The following is a 17,706-nucleotide window of genomic DNA, read 5'->3' as shown; positions in this document are numbered from 1 at the left end:
TTCGGCCCTGACTTCCACCACTTCGGCCTTGGCCTTCGCAAGACTAGCCTCGAGCTCAGCTATTCTACCGGCTTGAACTAAGTTGCTCCCTTGAGCATTTTGAAGTTGAACCTCGAGGGCCGATACCTTCACCAACGCATCATTTTTAGCCATAATGAGGGCGTTCATCTTCGCTTTCCATTCATTGCACTCGGCTCACATTTGATCGACCTCGCCCCGGAGCTGCCCGATCATATCTAGCTTCTGCTGCAACTTAGATATTGAAGTATTAGCCTCCGAAGAAGGGAGAGGTAGCCCATATTTTTTCATAACAAAGGTTATCTGCTTTTCTAGCTCACTCTCGTATTCACGATCTTTGGTCAGCTCCAATTGGAGATGTTTTAGTTCTTCCTCCTTTTTGTCAAGGAGAAGCCTAAGTGTTTTCTCCTCACTTGAAGACCTATGCAATTCGGCTTCATAATGGAACAATTGGGTCTTCAATTTGTCAAAGGCCTACACAAAAGAAAGGGATGATTAATTAGACAGAAGAAAAGTATGGCATTGGAGAAATATCAGGGCCACTAAAACTTACAATTAAATAAAGACGCTGATCCTCTTCAAAGATTGAGCTCGCATCCGCTGGGTCGGCCTCATCGACCCCGGCAAAGTAACCCTGGAAGGGGCCGTCTTCACTCGGGACCGTGCCGAGCTCGGACGTCTTCACATTCTGAGCATCCCTAATGGTATCCTCGGAGAAGGTCGGAAATGACGAGGGTTGAACTGCTGCCATGGCCTCGGGGAGATCACCCGAGGCCCTCTATTCAGGTGGAGGAGCTTCGAGACTTGCTCCCTTTGGAGTATTTTCGGTAGTCTGAGAAGCGGTTGCTGCGTCAGGTGAAGCAAGGCCTTCATCCCCCTTTCCTTTTAAAGCTCCTTCCTTGAGGATAGGGTCCCCGAACTCAGCAGGCTTGACAGCCTCGAAAGATTTCCAGGTTTGAGCCACCAGCGTCGAACCCTCCATCTCGTCACCATCATCATCCATGAACTGGTGGGCAGAGTCAACGTCCCCACTTATGGCGATGTTTCTCCTACGCCTTCGAGCGGGCTCTACTTGGCTTTGGGTGTCCTCTCTCATCGAGGACCTCTTCCTCTTGTTATCCTCCTTATGATTTGGAGCCGAAGATCCTGTTTCTTCCCCAGAAGGGGGTGACCTCGTCTCAAAGAACTCACCAATACCTCCGATAGAGGAATCAGGTCACATGAAGAAAGATATTCTTAATGAGGAAAGAAACATTATGGCACGTACCGTGATGTTTCGCTTCCCACTTGCCCTTCGACAAGTCCCGCCATTTGCATTTATCGTATGGTGAAGTAACAGCTAGTTTGCGAACCCAATCCTCGAGGTCAAGGATCACATTAGGCATCCACGGAATGACTGCAGGGAGGGAAAAAGAGTAATTATGCAAAGTTTAGCAAAATTTATGGAGAATAATTTAAAGAATTCCACTCACATTCGAAATTCCATTTCTAGGGGAATGACACGAACTTCTCAGGAATAATATCGACAGTCCTCACCCGAATGAACCGGCTCATCCAACCTCGATCCTTGCCTTCGTCGTTACTGGCGAAGAAGGACTTGGTTGATCGGCATTGGAGTTTGATTAAACCTCGGAAATGTTGAGGTCGATATAATTGGATGAGGTGGCTAAGGGTGAACTCGAGCCCGGCCTTTTCATTGAAGAACCTCATCGTTATTAAGATCTGCCAAAAAGACGGATGAATCTGGCCCAAGGTTACTTGATATCTTCGGCAAAATTCGAGCACGAGCGGGTCGAGGTGACCCAGCATAAAGGGGTATGTATATACACTCAGGAACCCCTCTACGTAAGTTGTAATGTCCTCTCCTCGAGAAGGTATTTGCAGAACGACCTCCTCTCCCCATTTACACTCCCTCCTAATAGCATCGAGAACTTTCCTCAATTGACCTTATGTACCTCGATGCATGCTCTCGACGGCCGACAACGCCGTGAGGGTTCTCGACTATAAAGTCCTTTTTTAAGGAAAATTTGCCTAGTACGATCTCATGAAGAGCCGACAGTTTACCCCCGGCCAGACGTGAAGTAGAAGTAGAGTTCCATTCTTTTTGAGGAACAGACTTGGAAGTTTTCGCCATCAGTGCCTTAGGAAAAGAAGGAAAAAAATGAGTGAACCGGCGAGGTTTTGAGCCGATGCAACGGAGGAATTGGAGGTGAAAAGGAAAAGTATAAAAGAGAATAGGTGTTTCAAGGTGGAAAAGTCCTTAATGAGAAGAGAAAACAAGTATATATAGTGGAAGACGGCGACAGTTCATTAGTAGTGATGGCCGACCGGCTCTGACATGCATTTATTATTTTTGGGGAAAAGAACCGACGGGACACTTTGGTCATTTCAATGCTTACATCATAAGAGTGGTGCCATCATAAATGACTTCAGGAATCCAAGTCGTCTCATATCATTCCATTCTAATAAACACGGGGACTATCTATATACGGTCAAAATCAAGGAGCCTGATTTCAAAGTCTTCAATTGGGCTATGAGTCCGAATCCGGGCAACTCAAAACGGGGGTCGGACCCAGCTGAAGGACACAAACTCGAGGGAGTAGGTCGGAGGCCTGGCACGACTTACATCGAGGGAAGTGCAATCTCGAAGACACTCAAGAAAGAACGGGAATTTCTTAGGGACACGTGAATTAGGGCATATATCAAAGGATAAGATTTGTACAAAATGGTACAGGTCCGTACTAGGTGGTTATACACCTATACCAATAGAATTCTTTAACACAATTAAGAATGTAATCTATTGGAATTTTCTCCTCCTATATAAAGGGGACCCCAATCATTTGTAAAAGACACATTATTCACTGTAATAGAATATTCTACTCTACTTTTCTTGTTTATCGTACTCAATAAGTGTTCTTCAGCATTATCGCTTTTACATTATTGTTCATATTTCATTACTCTTAGCTCACCTCGAGGCCGCTGATACAATCGAGCTCGGGGTCCTTATTGCTCTAGCAACACTGGTTTGGTCCATCAATTCTTCTTAGTTAAATCTCATATTACTTGTATATTCACTAGTATTAGAATAAATCACATATATTTAAAACCACAAATCATATTTAATTGTTACACCCATTTTTTGAGGCAAACAAAAGCATTCTTGTTCTTGATTGTGACTTTATTCAACTGCTTGTAATCAATGCACATTCTCATAGTGCCATCCTTCTTCTTCAAAAATAGAACTGGTGCACCCCAAGGTGACACACTAGGCTAAATAAACCCCTTATCAAGGAGTTACTAAAGCTACTCCTTCAACTCTTTTAACTCCGCCGGTGCCATACGATATGGTGGAATAGAAATGGGTTGAGTGCCTGGTACCAAATCAATACCAAAGTCAATATCCCTATCCAGCGGCATGCGCGGCAGGTCTGCAAGAAACACATCCGAAATATCTCGCACCACCAGAACTGATTCTATAGTAGGAGTCTCGGCACTGATATCCCTTAAAAGGCCAAATAAGAAAGACAACCCTTCCCAATCATCCGCTGGGCCTTCAAGAATGAAATCACTCTACTGGGAACATAATCCAATGAACCTCGCCACTCAATCCGTGGCAACCCCGGCATAGCCAATGTCATCGTCTTAGCGTGACAGTCTAGAATAGCATGACATAGAGACAACCAATCCATGCCCAATATCACATCAAAGTCAACCATACTAAGCAGCAACAGATCAACTCTAGTCTCTAATACCTCAATAGTAACTACACACGACCGGTATACATGGTCCACAATAATAGTATCGCCCACCGGCGTAGATACACGAATAGATGAAACTAGAGACTCACAGGGCATGTCCAGATAATGAGCAAAATATGACAGCACATATGAATAGGTGGAACCAGGGTCAAATAATATAGAAGCATCTCGATGACATACAGAGATAATACCTGTGATCACTGTGTCTGAAGCAATGGCATCTGGTCTAGCAGGGAGTGCATAGAAACTGGCCTGACCACCACTTGATCGCCCCACCTCTAGGGCAACCCCTAGCTGACTGGGATCTACCACAAGCTGGCTAGGCAAGCGGCGAAATAACTGGTGCTGAAGTCGAAGGCTGAATCCTCTGCTGAGATGAACCTCCGGTAAGGCGGGGATAGTACCTCTTGATGTGACCCAAATCTCTACACTCAAAGAAACCTCTACCATCCAATGGCAGTGAGTACTGAGGGAGCCTCGAGCATCGGGATACCCGCTAGAAGTCCCCGACATAGATGAACCCTGAGCTGATAATGCATGAGACGAACTTTGAGCTGGAAGGGAACTGAGAGATGAGTGGCCCTGCTGAGAACTGTGAGAACCATGGCCATATGATGCACCACAGTGAACTGGGCTGGCCATCTGAGCATGCTTGTAAGGACGACCTCTGCCATGGTGAAATTGACCTCCAGAAGGAACACCACCAAAACTACCTGATCCACAATACCTCTTGGCCTCCCTCTCAACCCGCTCATGACTGTGAACTGACTCTATCTCCTGAGCAATGTCAATAACCTCATTAAAAGTAGCACCACATACCATCTCTCTGGTCATATGCATCCGCAACTGAAATGTGAGGCCATCAATGAACCTCTTGATCCTCTCCCTGTCTATGGGAACCAACCAAACAACATGGCAGGCTAACTCAGAAAATCTCATCTCGTACTGTGTTACAGTCATGTCATCCTATTGCAACCTCTCGAACTACCTGCACAGCTCCTCTGCAAGACTGCAACACATACTTCTCCAAGAAGAGGACGGAGAACTCCTACCACATAAGTGGCGCTGCACCAACTGGCCTACGGCTCTCATATGCCTCCCACCAGGTAAAGGCAGCTCCAGTAAACTGAAAAGTAGTGAATGAGACCCCACTAGTCTCCAGAATACCTGTTGTATAGATAATCCTCTGACACTTATCCAAGAAACCCTAGGCGTTCTCGCCCTCTGCACTGCTGAAAGTTGGAGGCTGGAGCCTCCCAGACTCTCCAATCTACACTGCTCATCATCAGGCATGACTATAACCATATAGTGCTGAGCAGGCGCAACCGGCAGGGCTGGTGGTGCCCCCAGTGTTTGGAGTCCCTGCACATCCTGCTCTGGTATGCAACAACAGGAGTTTGAGTACCTCCTCCAGCCGGGGAAGTGGCTGCTGTTGTAGAAATAGAGACTGCCTGAGCAAGACTGGTGTACACGGTAAGAATCTGAGCTAAGGCTTCCTGAAGGCATGGAATCACGAAGGGCACAGCTGATGCCTGAGCTGGTCCCACTGGTGCATCCACAATTGGGACCTGATCCTGAACTGGGGTATCTGGTGGATCTGTAGGTGCTGCCCTAGCTGTTGTGCGGGCTACACCTCTGCCCCTACCACGGCCTCTACCGTGACCTTGGCCTCTCGCGGCTCTGACTGGTGGCACTGGTGGCTGTCTATCCTGCCCGATAGCAAGTATCTTCACCATCTGTGAGAGAATAGAATAACAGAAGTTTAGTTACCAGTATTAACAGATTCGCATGATTAGAATTCAAGAATGTAATCTTCTTAAGAGTTCTACAACCTCTCGAAGATAAGTACAGACGTCTCCATACCGATCCACAAGACTCTACTAAACCCGCTCATAACTCATGAGACCTATAAAACCTAGGCTCTGAAACTAACTTGTCACAATCCCAAAATCAACTATCGTGATGGCGCCTATCATGGAACTAGTCCAGCCGCAACCCAACATAGTAAAATAACCTTGAAAATAATGACACAAGCAATTAACATTAAAGGAAATCCTTTGAAAACATAACAAATCCCAAAGTACGATACAATCCAGCCCAAAACCGGGGTGTAACTGAGTACATGAGCGTCTACTAGGAATATAATCCACTACAATGTATAAAGAAAACAACTGAAAATACATCAAATGATAAAGGAGGAGAGTCAAGGCCCATGAACGCTGTGCAACTACCTTGATAGTCTCCAAACTCTGGGGTCTCAACCGCCATCGTGAATACACCTGGATTTGCACATGAGGAGTAGGGAGTAACGTGAGCACACTAACTCAGTAAGTAACAAGTCTAAACTTTGGACTGAAAGGTAGTGACGAACTCAACCGCAGCAAATATAATAAAAATAAATGTGCAGAAACATAGGGATGCTTTCAAGTTAAATAGATAGATCAAAGCAATACAGTAAATGCAGATCTGAACAATGTAAGGTATATAACTCAACTATCTCTACATGCCAATGTACATACTGTATGAAATGCACCATATGCTTCCACTCTCAAGTGCTCAACCACTCGGTATTGTATATGGCCATCCGGCCTAGGAAAGATCTATCCCGGAATATATACAACACTGACTATAAGTCATCCAGTACCGAGGAAAAGGGCAGTCCAACCCTGTGGAGATGATCCATCTCCAGGTATCAAGTACTTCAGACAAATCCATGTCCAGGAAAATCCATCCCTCAATAATATCACCCGCGCTCACTAGGGGTATGTTACAGACTCTGGAAGGGCTCCTACAACCCAAGCGCTATCATAATCATCAATATAACCGTTGCGGCGTGCAACCCGATCCCATAATTGTCACTCATAATCAGGCTCTTGGCCTTACTCAGTTATCAATCTCTCCAGTCTCACCCACGGGCTCACAATGTCATGAAAACAAACCCGGAACAATGATGTGACGAATCAATAAATAACTGAGACTGAGATATGATATAAAAATGCATGAACATGAATAAGTATGGAATATCAATGAAAATAGTGAGATGACAGCAAGAAACGGCCACTAAAGGTCCCAACAATACTGTCATAAAGCCTAAACATATTATCTAGCATAATTTACAGCTCAGTTACTTTATCACATGATGAAACATGGATATCAACAGGATAGAGTCACTAAACGGTGCCATGGAATCACCTAGGTCATAACTCTCATGGTGCACGCCCATCACTTGGCAGGTGCGTCACCTCAATACCAACCACATAACACATAATTTGGGGTTTCGAACCCTCAGAACCAAGTTTGAAAGCGTTACTTATCTCGAACCAAGCAAAATCCTACTCCACAATGCCCTTGCCTCTCAAAGCGGCCTCCAAACATCCTGAATCTAGCCACAAGTAATACAGAAAAATCAATATAGGCTAAACGGATCAATTCCACAAGAAAACTACCAAATTAGAGTAAAAATCCAAAATCGACTCAAACCCGGCCTAGCGGGCCCACATCACAAAATCCGACAAAAGTCACAAAACCCGAAAGCTCATTCACTCACGAGTCTAACCGTACCAAATTGATCAAAATCCTACCTCATTTGGTCACCCAAATCTCCAAAATCCACTCTCTAATTCTCAAGCCCTAATCTCCCAAATTTCACCTCAACACCACACAATCTAGGTGGAAAAATCAATGGGGAAGCTAGATTTATGATCAAAATCAAGCACAAGAAGCTTACCTTAGAATTCCCCTCGAAAATCCTCTTCAAAATAGCCTAATCCCGGGTCCAAAACGTTAAAAATGGTGAAGAATCTCGAAGTCCCATTTTTATATGCTCTATGCAAGTTTTTCACACCTGCGGCTCAATTTCCACATCTGCGGACCAAGCTCCACTTTTGCGGAGAATCACTTAAACACTACCTCTGCTTCTGCGATCAAAGACCTTATTTGTGCTCATTGCAGGTGCGGAAGTCACATCGCACCTGTGGTCCAAACTCGCACCTGTGCCCTGAAGTCCACATTTGCGACAATCGCAGGTGCGGGAATTCCATCGCACCTGCGTCCTCTGCCCAGATCTTCCTTAGTCGCATCTGTGACCCTTTCGTCACTTCTGCGGGCTCGCACCTGCGGTTCCCACTCGGCAGGTGCGGTTACACCAGTAGCAACAACACTTCAGCTGCATTTCCTCAACTCAAATCAAACCGTTAACTACCCGAAAACACCCCTCGGCCCTCGGGACCACAACCAAACATACCAACAGGTTCTATAACATCATACGAACTTAGTCGAACCTTCGAATCTCTCAAAAGAACACCAAAACACCAAATTACACCCGGATTCAAGCCTAAAGAAATTCTAAACTTCTGAATTCCACAAACGATGCCGAAACCTACCAAACGATGTCCGAATGACCTCAAATTTTGTATACAAGTGAGAAATGACACCACAAACCTACTCCAACTTTCGTAAATCCAACCCGACTCCGATATCAAAATTTTCACTACTGGCCAAAATTCTAACTTTCGCCAATTCAAGCCTAATTCTACTACGAACCTCCAAATCACATTTCGAACGCGCTCCTAAGTCCAAAATCACCTAACGGAGCTAACAGAACCATCAAAATTCAAATCCAAGGTCTTTTACACATAATTCAATATTCAGTCAATTTTTCTAACTTAAGCTTTTAATTAAGAGACTATGTGTCTCAATTTACTACGAAACCACTCCTGACCCGAACGTACTAACCCGGTATATCATAATATAGCCGTAGAACACAAAAGAATTAGGAAATGGGGAACGAGACTATAAATCTTGAAACGATCGGTCAGGTCATTACAAAAACACAAAAATAATATCGAAAACTATGGATTGAACTTTAAAACGCAAGAATTTCAAAGTAAAGTTCAAGGATTTCTAAAATTACAACTAAACGTTTGAATCCTATCAAACCAATTCCAAACGACACCAGTTTTCGCAAACAATTTTAAAATACCATAACAGACCTATTCCAAGTCCCAAAATTAAATTCTGAGCTCAATATCTAAAAGTCAACCTACCACCAAAATTTTTAACTTCAAATTGCTAAATTTCGGCAATCAACATAAATCAACCTACAGATTTTCAAAATCAATTTCGGACATACGCCCAAGTCCAAAATCATGATATGAAGATATCAGAATCATCAAAATAGAGTTCTAGGGTCATTTTCCCAAAAGTCAAAGTTTGATCAACATTTCCAATTCAAACTTCTATGTCAAGAATCAAGGGGTCCAAATCAACCTGAAAGCTTCTCGAAACAAAACTAACCAACCCCGCAAGTCATAAAATCATAAACACACATATTTGAAGCATTAAAAGGGGTAACAGGGTGCAATTATACAAAATAATCGATCGGGCCATTATAATTTTTCGTGCCATGTGTCAATATTTCTTGGAATTGACAGAAGAAACATTTAGGCTAACTTTTAACTTCAACCCACGATCTAGTGTAGAAGAAGGAAAATGTTTCCTTAATATTGTTGCAGACTCCCCAATATAAGTGGGCTGACAATACACCAATAAGTAGGACTCTACTGATACAGCTATATGACACCCTAGTACTTTTGATCCTAGTGATCTGATACTATCATGCCCTAAATTTGGGAAGTGATACACGACACCCAGTGACTTAAACATGTGAGCGAGTGAACGAACATATCCTTTAAAAATAAATCTTTTATTTTAAATCATATACATATGGCTCAATGGACCAAAAACCTTCACAAATACTTTATGCGTATTTATTGAATAAAACGACAATGCTTACTACTTAAATACATGACCCACAGTATACATGGAGATTCTATGATAATGAATCCTTACGTACATAAATAAACTAGACTCAATATACTTGCCGGAACTATAGCAGACTCACCATAGCAGTTGGATATGAGAGAGTTGCCGTGTGTGGGTTTGCATCGTCCAATATAGCACAACCTGCATCCATGAAAATATGCAATGCCTACGGCAAAAGGCATGTGGGTACAAGAATAATAGTACCCATATGCATCGTAATCTCTTTTACATCGAGATAGGAAAAAAATAACATAAGAAAAATACATAGGAGATAAATGAGCAAATGAAATAAATAACCAATCCAAATCATAATATAATGGAAAAAATAAAAGTTTAAAATAACATAATTTTTAGTAGGAGTTCATTATTTATCAATCATTTTATTATACCACCATGTGCATGTGTAGTGTCCGATCTCGACCCGATCGGCTAGGCCATCTCATTATGAGATTTATTATCCTAACCAAGGAACCCAACCAAGGATTACTATAATCAACATCGGCATGTGTAGTTTCGGATATTGGCCCCTTTCGACCAACACCTTCTCGATTCACTAATAAAGCTCCCAAAATATTTTACAAAATAAATATATTTTTTGTGGTTCCATTGGCCTTAAGTCACAAGTAATTGACACATTTTCCACTTAAACATATTCTTTAGAGTTAGGCTCAATAGCCATGTAATATATTCTTTTTTATTTCATAAATAGATAAAAAAATTTATTTGAAAGATCATAGAGTCATGTTCATACTTCTTGAAAATTTAGCGACATAAGAATATTTATTATAAAAATCCTTAAATCATTCTAAAACATTAAATCATGAAGATGTTTATCAATTGAACTAAATCATTTAGAAGATGACATGAAAAGCTTCAACATTATCGACATTTTAATCTATGAGCTTGTAGACATGAAGAAAATTTTAATATGTGAGATATGGCATGGTGACTATAATGTTTGAAAGAATCATGGAAAGGCATACTAAAGTTTAGGGAGAGGAATACATCAATACTTTAGACATGTTGGAACTTGGAACAATTATATTCTTTTTGTTACAAGAGTTAACACACGAACTTTAACATTTGAGAGATGACATGGAGAGTTTTCTAGGAAAGTGATTCTATGAGACGGAGTTTACCCAACAAACCTCAATTATGTTCTTTAGTGGTACGACAAGGTTTAACCAAATCTACAGCATAATAAATTATTTGGGTCACTACTAGCAAGAAACCCTATATTTTTTATCACTTAGGCATTTCATCAAATACCTAATGTGCATGTTTCTATACAACCTCTTTCAATGGTGTTTCTTCACCCATAAACTACCATTTATACCAACAGTGGATGCAACAAATCCCTTACATAATTACCAACATCTATTAACACATGCATAAAATATAACTCCCCACCAATCAATTCATCAACATTAACATTTTACAATCTCCACATATTCTTTAGTCCATAGTTAGAACTTATGACTTCCAATCACCATCACATAAGTTATAATATTCAATTTATACTTATATACGCACTATTAATTCATGCATGTAAGCTTAAGGGCGTAGAATTACTTTCTGTAAGCAACCCAAGAAAGTCGCCCACTTGAATATTTGAGAAGATTTGTTGATAATTTCCGAATTTCATGAGTAGGATGTGTTAATTTAGACGATGGAGTAGGCACTAATTCATGAAAAAATCTTACCTTAAAGTGTATGTGTATTGGGATGTTCCTCCTTCTCTCTAAAATAAAGTCACATTCAAAGAAATATTTTCTTTGTTTATCCAAAGCACCATTTAGTCCCCTTATTAGAATGAAAACGTATGCCAAAATCTGGGGGAAAAATTAGAACCTTCTATTCAGTATTGTAATATGTTTTGCGTTTCTTATTCCTACTCTCCGATTCACATAATCGTCCATAGATTGGCTTCCAAAATCGATAATATCTTTCTATTTTTGTAATTTGTAAACCAATAATGTAATCCACATTCGTGTTCCATGATTTGTATAACCGACCACATATTGGCTTCCAAGCTGACAACTTTTTTTCACTTCTATGGTTTGCAAAACAATTCTGCAGTCTGCATTCCTGATTTGCGGCTCGTAGAACTGGCCACAAAATGGACATTTAGTTGATATGATACTTTTAGCTTGTTTTGGAACTTTAAAGTCTTAATATCATTACGAAATCTCATGGAGCCTCACAACTTGAAAGGGGGAAAGAGGGTTAAGAAGGTGTTTATTACCATCCTTAACAAAAGCATATTTGTTGGACTGTCCACCATGTCTAGCCCCTATGTTTACCGTGAAAATGGTAATGACAATTAAATTTATTAATGGGACTCTAAAAATATGTGATCTATTTTTATGCTAGTTGTTTAAGTAGTTGATGCTAGATGTGTGAAGCTTAACGGCGAAATACGAGCTAAAGCAGAGTTACAATCAAACCGATGGGCTAGCTATCCAGGCTTCGGACTGACTGATGAGGGGCCTCGAGGTTGATGCCTGGGCTCGGGCTCGAGCTATCGGGGTAATCGGGGAAGGGCTAACAGTTAGGATATAATCAAGGGAGGCTCTTTATGGCCAATAACAAGCAATAAACGAAGAACAAATATAAGAATAATAAGCAGTAGCATTGGGAGAATATGTTAGAGAGAAAAGAGAGAGAGTTGTTATATTTCGTGTAGAATAGTTGGAGCAACATCAGCCCCTTACAAAGTAATGGGGATCCCCTTTATATAGGAGAAAAAATCCAACATAGTACAAAAATGCATTAATTGTAAAGGTATGGAGATGAGACGGCTAGATGCGACACCTTGATACAGGCTCCGGGTAGACCGGCTTTGTCAGACTTAGCTGCCTGCCTAGGGAATCTCCTATTTTACTCTAGCCTCAATCAATATTCTCTTCGAGTCGGACCTTGACGAGCTTCGAAGGAGGGAACTCGGTCACAGCTTCGCATCCTTGAGGCCTCGAGGTGTTCTTCTAGAGTGACTTAACAGTAAGAAATTGGACCCTCTAATTTTGCCGCATACAGATAGTCTCCGCGTTTCCTAGAACAAAGTAATGGGAAACGATTCTAATACCTGACTCCCCGAGCTTCCCGTGATGACGTCATGCCGATGATGCAACCTATGGCGTGAGTTTTCACGATAATCGGGACATCCCATGGACTTGTCGTTTCGATGCCGTTCAATGCGTTGTCAATTCGGTTCCTCAAGAACGCATTAATTGTACTTGCCGGTCAGTCTTCCAAAGGTATTGATGGTCGTGTCATTGTCCCCTATAAATGGGGGTATTGTGGCATTATCCTCTATCCAAGTGCCTTCTACTATTTATTCATCCCTTTCTTCTCGCCATCTTTCTCTATTGTTGATCACATGTTTGGGGTTCACGGCCTCAAGGTGGTTTGGCAACATTCCCATCGGCCGTGTGGTGGCCTTTTGCCTAAGCTCCCCTTTGTCGAGCGAGATTATACCATTCTGTCGCTGCTATTTTTTTGTTACATCTGATATTGTTGTCCTTATTGGCTCGAGATGATGATATACGGGGATCGACTTTCCTCACTTTAGGAAATTATTCGGACTATGTACCGCTGCTCATAAGGGGGCTCAGATTATACACCTCTGCTCGCCTTCCTACCCCGGCTTGACGTGGCTCTTTGCCCCGGGCTAGCAGCTTGCACGGCTCAATGTCCCAAGAATTGGATTCAAAGTAGCCGTGCAAGCGAGGCCGACGTTTGCCAGGTCTGTTGTCTCTCCGAGGTTCTCTTGGCCAGTGAGGGTCCTTGACCTTTGGCTAATTATGGCATTTTTTCATCCCACCCTGCTTCTCGACTTATCCTTTAGGGATATCAGTGTGGAAGGCCGGGATAAGGCTTCTGAGGATGCATGCCCGAAGAGAGGATGTCCGGTGGCATTGCAGGAGGTGGACCTTCGAGAGTAGACTAGGCTCTAGGCTTTTACCGCGTGTGTGCACCCCTTTGTTTCTTTGTTTCTGCATAAGGACCCTTTGCGGGCTTTTGTGATCATATGTAAGGACCCCTCGAGGACCGTTGTAAGCAAATGTTTATGAATATAAAGATGTTTTCTTGACTTCTACCTTTGATACTTGCCATATTCTTGTATATTCTTGTGCGCTTGTGAGGATTTTGAACGTGTGCCCCTATCGACGATCGTCAATATCTAACTTGGGTGCGATCATTCTTTTCGATCTTTGGTTGATAGAAATGGCTCCTTTTCGAGCCCTTCATTGTTCCCCAGATCAAGCCTAAAGTGGTCCGATAGATTCAGGTCATCGGGACCCTCGAGTCTCATGGAGATAGAGCATCAAACCTCAAAATTTTGAGAGCGGCCTCTGAGTGAAAGTCAGCTTCAGGCACTTGGAGATTTACTTTGAACTTGATGTAGATAAACTTTTAGGGCATTGCAGGTAGGTCCCTAAGGAGAGGTAACCCATATTTAGGCAATTTCCTGAGGTCGATCCCTCATGGACGGAGCTCAAAGTTCTTACTTTTCTCCTTGAGAGGAAAACTCGAGATCGGGTACCACCTCGGAATTGGAGACGATGTGGATGGCTTTTTGAAGCCTTACTTTTTTTTATAGAGGTCCTCGAGGTCGGGTACCACCTCGGAACCCGTATTGAAGCCTTCGGCCTCCTGGGCCTAACTTGGGTAGGTGGACCGTTGTTGTTTCCCTACATATATATGGGGTTGCTCCCGCTTCTTGGGAGATCCCATTATCTTAGGCCCTATTGATAGGGTTGTGCTTGATTTATGTTCAAAGTATTGGGTTACCTTGGCATAGATATACCGTCATTTTGGAAAATAATGCTGATGATGAGGTTCTTTGCGGAGAAGGCAGGGCTTGAATTCACGCTTGGTCACCTTGTCAGGCTGTACCAGCCCTTTCATCATCGAGGTATGCTAACCTTGCGGTGCCGTTCGTCTATGCCCTTTGTTGTTGATGATAAGGAATATGGAGAATGAGAGTGGGCTAGTTGATTCATCCGGGTCCGGATGACTGACGTTATCCCTGTGGAAATTATGCCATTCCCCGAGGAATGGAATTATACGCGTGAGTGGAACGCCTCATGTTTTCTCATACTTGCTCATGGCGGAAGCTTAGTTTAGTAATCGTGTTTCCTTCTTTTCTGCAGCAATTTCATGGGCACCGAGCGAAGTCCCTGATCTGCCTGGCTGGGTTCGGAAGCTGGTGACCCATTTGACTTGTGATGAGCGTAGGTAGAGAGCCGTATCCCGGGGAAGATGGGAAGCGGAATACCATGGTGAGTGTTGGGTTATTCCTTCCTTGCTATCACCTTCCTTTTCTACTGATGGCATTTCAGGAGATACTAGAGACCCGGGATCGCATACGCCGGGTGACTGTGCTTCGACCGACACAGTCTCTTTTAGGGCCAGAGGGATTGGCTGGCAGGTGTGTGTTCGGCCTTTGAGGAAGCCCAACGGCTTCACTTTGCGGTGAGTTTTAGCATAGGTTTTTCCAGCTTTGTGTCTTCCTTTCCTTGCTGCGTTTTCTTTTGCAGGCATCGGACAAGCTCGAGTCCGGGCTGCATTGTTGTGAATCCAGGCTATGGAAAGCCTTGGATGAGGAGAGATCCCTAAGGCTATTTTGTGATGAAAAGGAGGTCGAGTTGGTGCATTTTGCAGTGTGAGGCGAGCCGGAACTTGAATTGCGAAAACCATCTGAAGGAGAGGGTAACTTTTTGTTCCAGATGAATGTGCATTCCGCTTTATGGCCCCCAAGGTTGACACTTGGTTTATTTCAGTTGTACAAAAAGACGGAGGCCCTGGAATTCCTTGGAGGTGAAGTTTGTCGGGCCAGGTGTGATCGTGATGAGTTGAAAGCTTGGGCGGGGGCTCAGGCTTTTTAGGAGGGGATGAATGCTCTGGCCAAAGTTTCTGCTTTTGAAGCTCAACTTTGCCTAGCTCACGGTAGTGCTTTGGCTCAGACGGAGATGTATGAAGAGTTCGAGTCTAATCTTTCAAAAGTCAAGGCTGAGATCGTTTATGCCCGAGCAGAAATTGCGATGAGCCGGACTGAGGTTGATCAGGAGATGGCGATCTATTCAAAGGATGTTGCCGATGCTCAAGCCGAGCTGAAGAGGGTCCTCGACCGTAAAGAGAGGATAAAAAAATATGCTCGTTGCAGGTCCCAAAGAAAGGTTTTCGAGGAGATCGGTTTCAGGGGTTTTGTTCTCCTAGAAGAGTTGGCGCGAGCGAGGGCAGACGAGCGTGATGTTCGATCACTTCTGTCCAATGCCGAGAAGAGTGAAGATGAGGCTGGTAGGCCATAGCCCTCAGGGGCGGAGAGTAGACTTTGCCATCTTGTATGTGATATTTTCAGAGTGCGTTTGTAGATGGAGAGTGAGCTTTTTCATGTATGTAAATAAAAGAAAACTTGAAGTTTTATATCTTATGTACCCTTTTCTGCTTCGCTTCTGACCAGGTGCACTGGTTTCAGAGTTGGTGAGAATCCTTAGATTCGTGATATGGCTCCGGGGCTTATTGCTCAACTATCTCGGGTTCAGTCTCAGAGTCAGGCTTAGACTCGAGCTCATAGACTCTCAAGCTTTTGTGTTTGCATGGGCGGGCAACAATGGCTCTTACGCCTTGCCCTTGGGCATTTGTATTTTAACTATTTTGGGTTCAGTCTCCGAGTCGGATTTCGACTCGAGCACAATTGACCCTCAAGTTCTGTGTTTGCATGGGTTGGCGACAATGGCTCTTACGCCTTGGGTTTTAGCGACCTTTTATGTGTGTGGCCCTGAGGCTCATGAAACTGGAGATGATGGCTCTTACGCTTTGCCCTTAGGCATGTATAGTTAACTATTTTTGATCCGGTCTCCGAATCGAGTTACGACTCGAGCTCATTTTGACCCTCAAGCTTTCAAATTTCAAGCTGGCGACAATGGCTCTTATACTTTTGGTCGATGTGACCTTTTAGTGTGTGGCCCTGAGGCTCGTTAGGCTGGCGACAATAGCTCTTATGCTTTTGCCCTTAGGCATATGTAGGCTTTGTTTTCTTCTCATTAAGGTCTTTTTTTTGGAATAATTTTTCCTGACCCGTCGTCGGTTTGGGAAGAACCTCGATTTCAAGTCGTTTGCGGCGATATTCGAGCACCTCAGAAGGTTTAGCTCGTAGGCTGAGTAGCTCAAAGCCTTGTAATTTGGAGCCGACATGGTCGAAGCTCTTTTGCCTGTCGAGGGTAGCCTATTTAACCGGTTCTTTTCGAAGTAGATTCAAAGTAATGGCCTATGATTTTGTAGCGACGGTCGGGCGTCCGCGAGTCGCATTAATTCAGCTGGTATAGCCGTATGACCATAGTCATTTATGTTTGGTCGGAGCCATTTTTGATCCCCTAGAGTAGTAGTTTAGGCATTTACATCGAGGGTATGCCCTTTCGGGAATCTTACAAATGCGACGTATAGCCTAAACTTCGGGATTGAGTTTATGCCTGTAGTAAGGTCTTACAAAATTTTCATGCCTTTTGAGGTCTTACAGTTTAGTTGATACTTGGTACAAGTATGATTCATGCCTTGCTTGAGGTCTTACAGTTGAGTTGGTACTTGGTACAAGTACGATTCATGCCTTGCTTGAGGTCTTAAAATTTCAGTTGCTGCCTTAAATAGGTCTTACTAGACCGAGTCTTCCCACTCGGAATCTTATGGCCTCGGGTTTTTTAAATGAATGGCGATCGGCGACAATCTCTAAGTCATCGATTTTGCTTAAGCTCGGGGGCGGTTACTCGTGAACTCGGAATTGCCTTATTGAGGGCTTATGACTTTGGAGATTCCGACCCTGTGGTCATGTGCTTTCTGAGTTTGTGATGCCAGTCCCCGAGTGTAAGGGACAATTTTCCTTTTTGGAGATGTTTCATAATTTCCATGCTACCTCGTTGAGGGCTTATGAGTATAGAGTTCTGATCCTGAGGCCATGCGGGCACCGAGTTATTGATGCTAGTCTCCGAGTAATTCAGGGCATTCTCGATGGAGGATCCTTACTATGAAAATGCTGAATTTTCTTTGGAGTACGAGGTGCTTTTGGCGAAAGATATTCTTTGATTGTTTGGCATAAGTACATGTTGTT

This window comes from Nicotiana sylvestris, chromosome 6 (genome assembly GCF_000393655.2).
Source record: "Nicotiana sylvestris chromosome 6, ASM39365v2, whole genome shotgun sequence".
Classification (NCBI taxonomy): domain Eukaryota; kingdom Viridiplantae; phylum Streptophyta; class Magnoliopsida; order Solanales; family Solanaceae; genus Nicotiana; species Nicotiana sylvestris.
Note: the sequence above shows the minus strand (reverse complement) of the source record.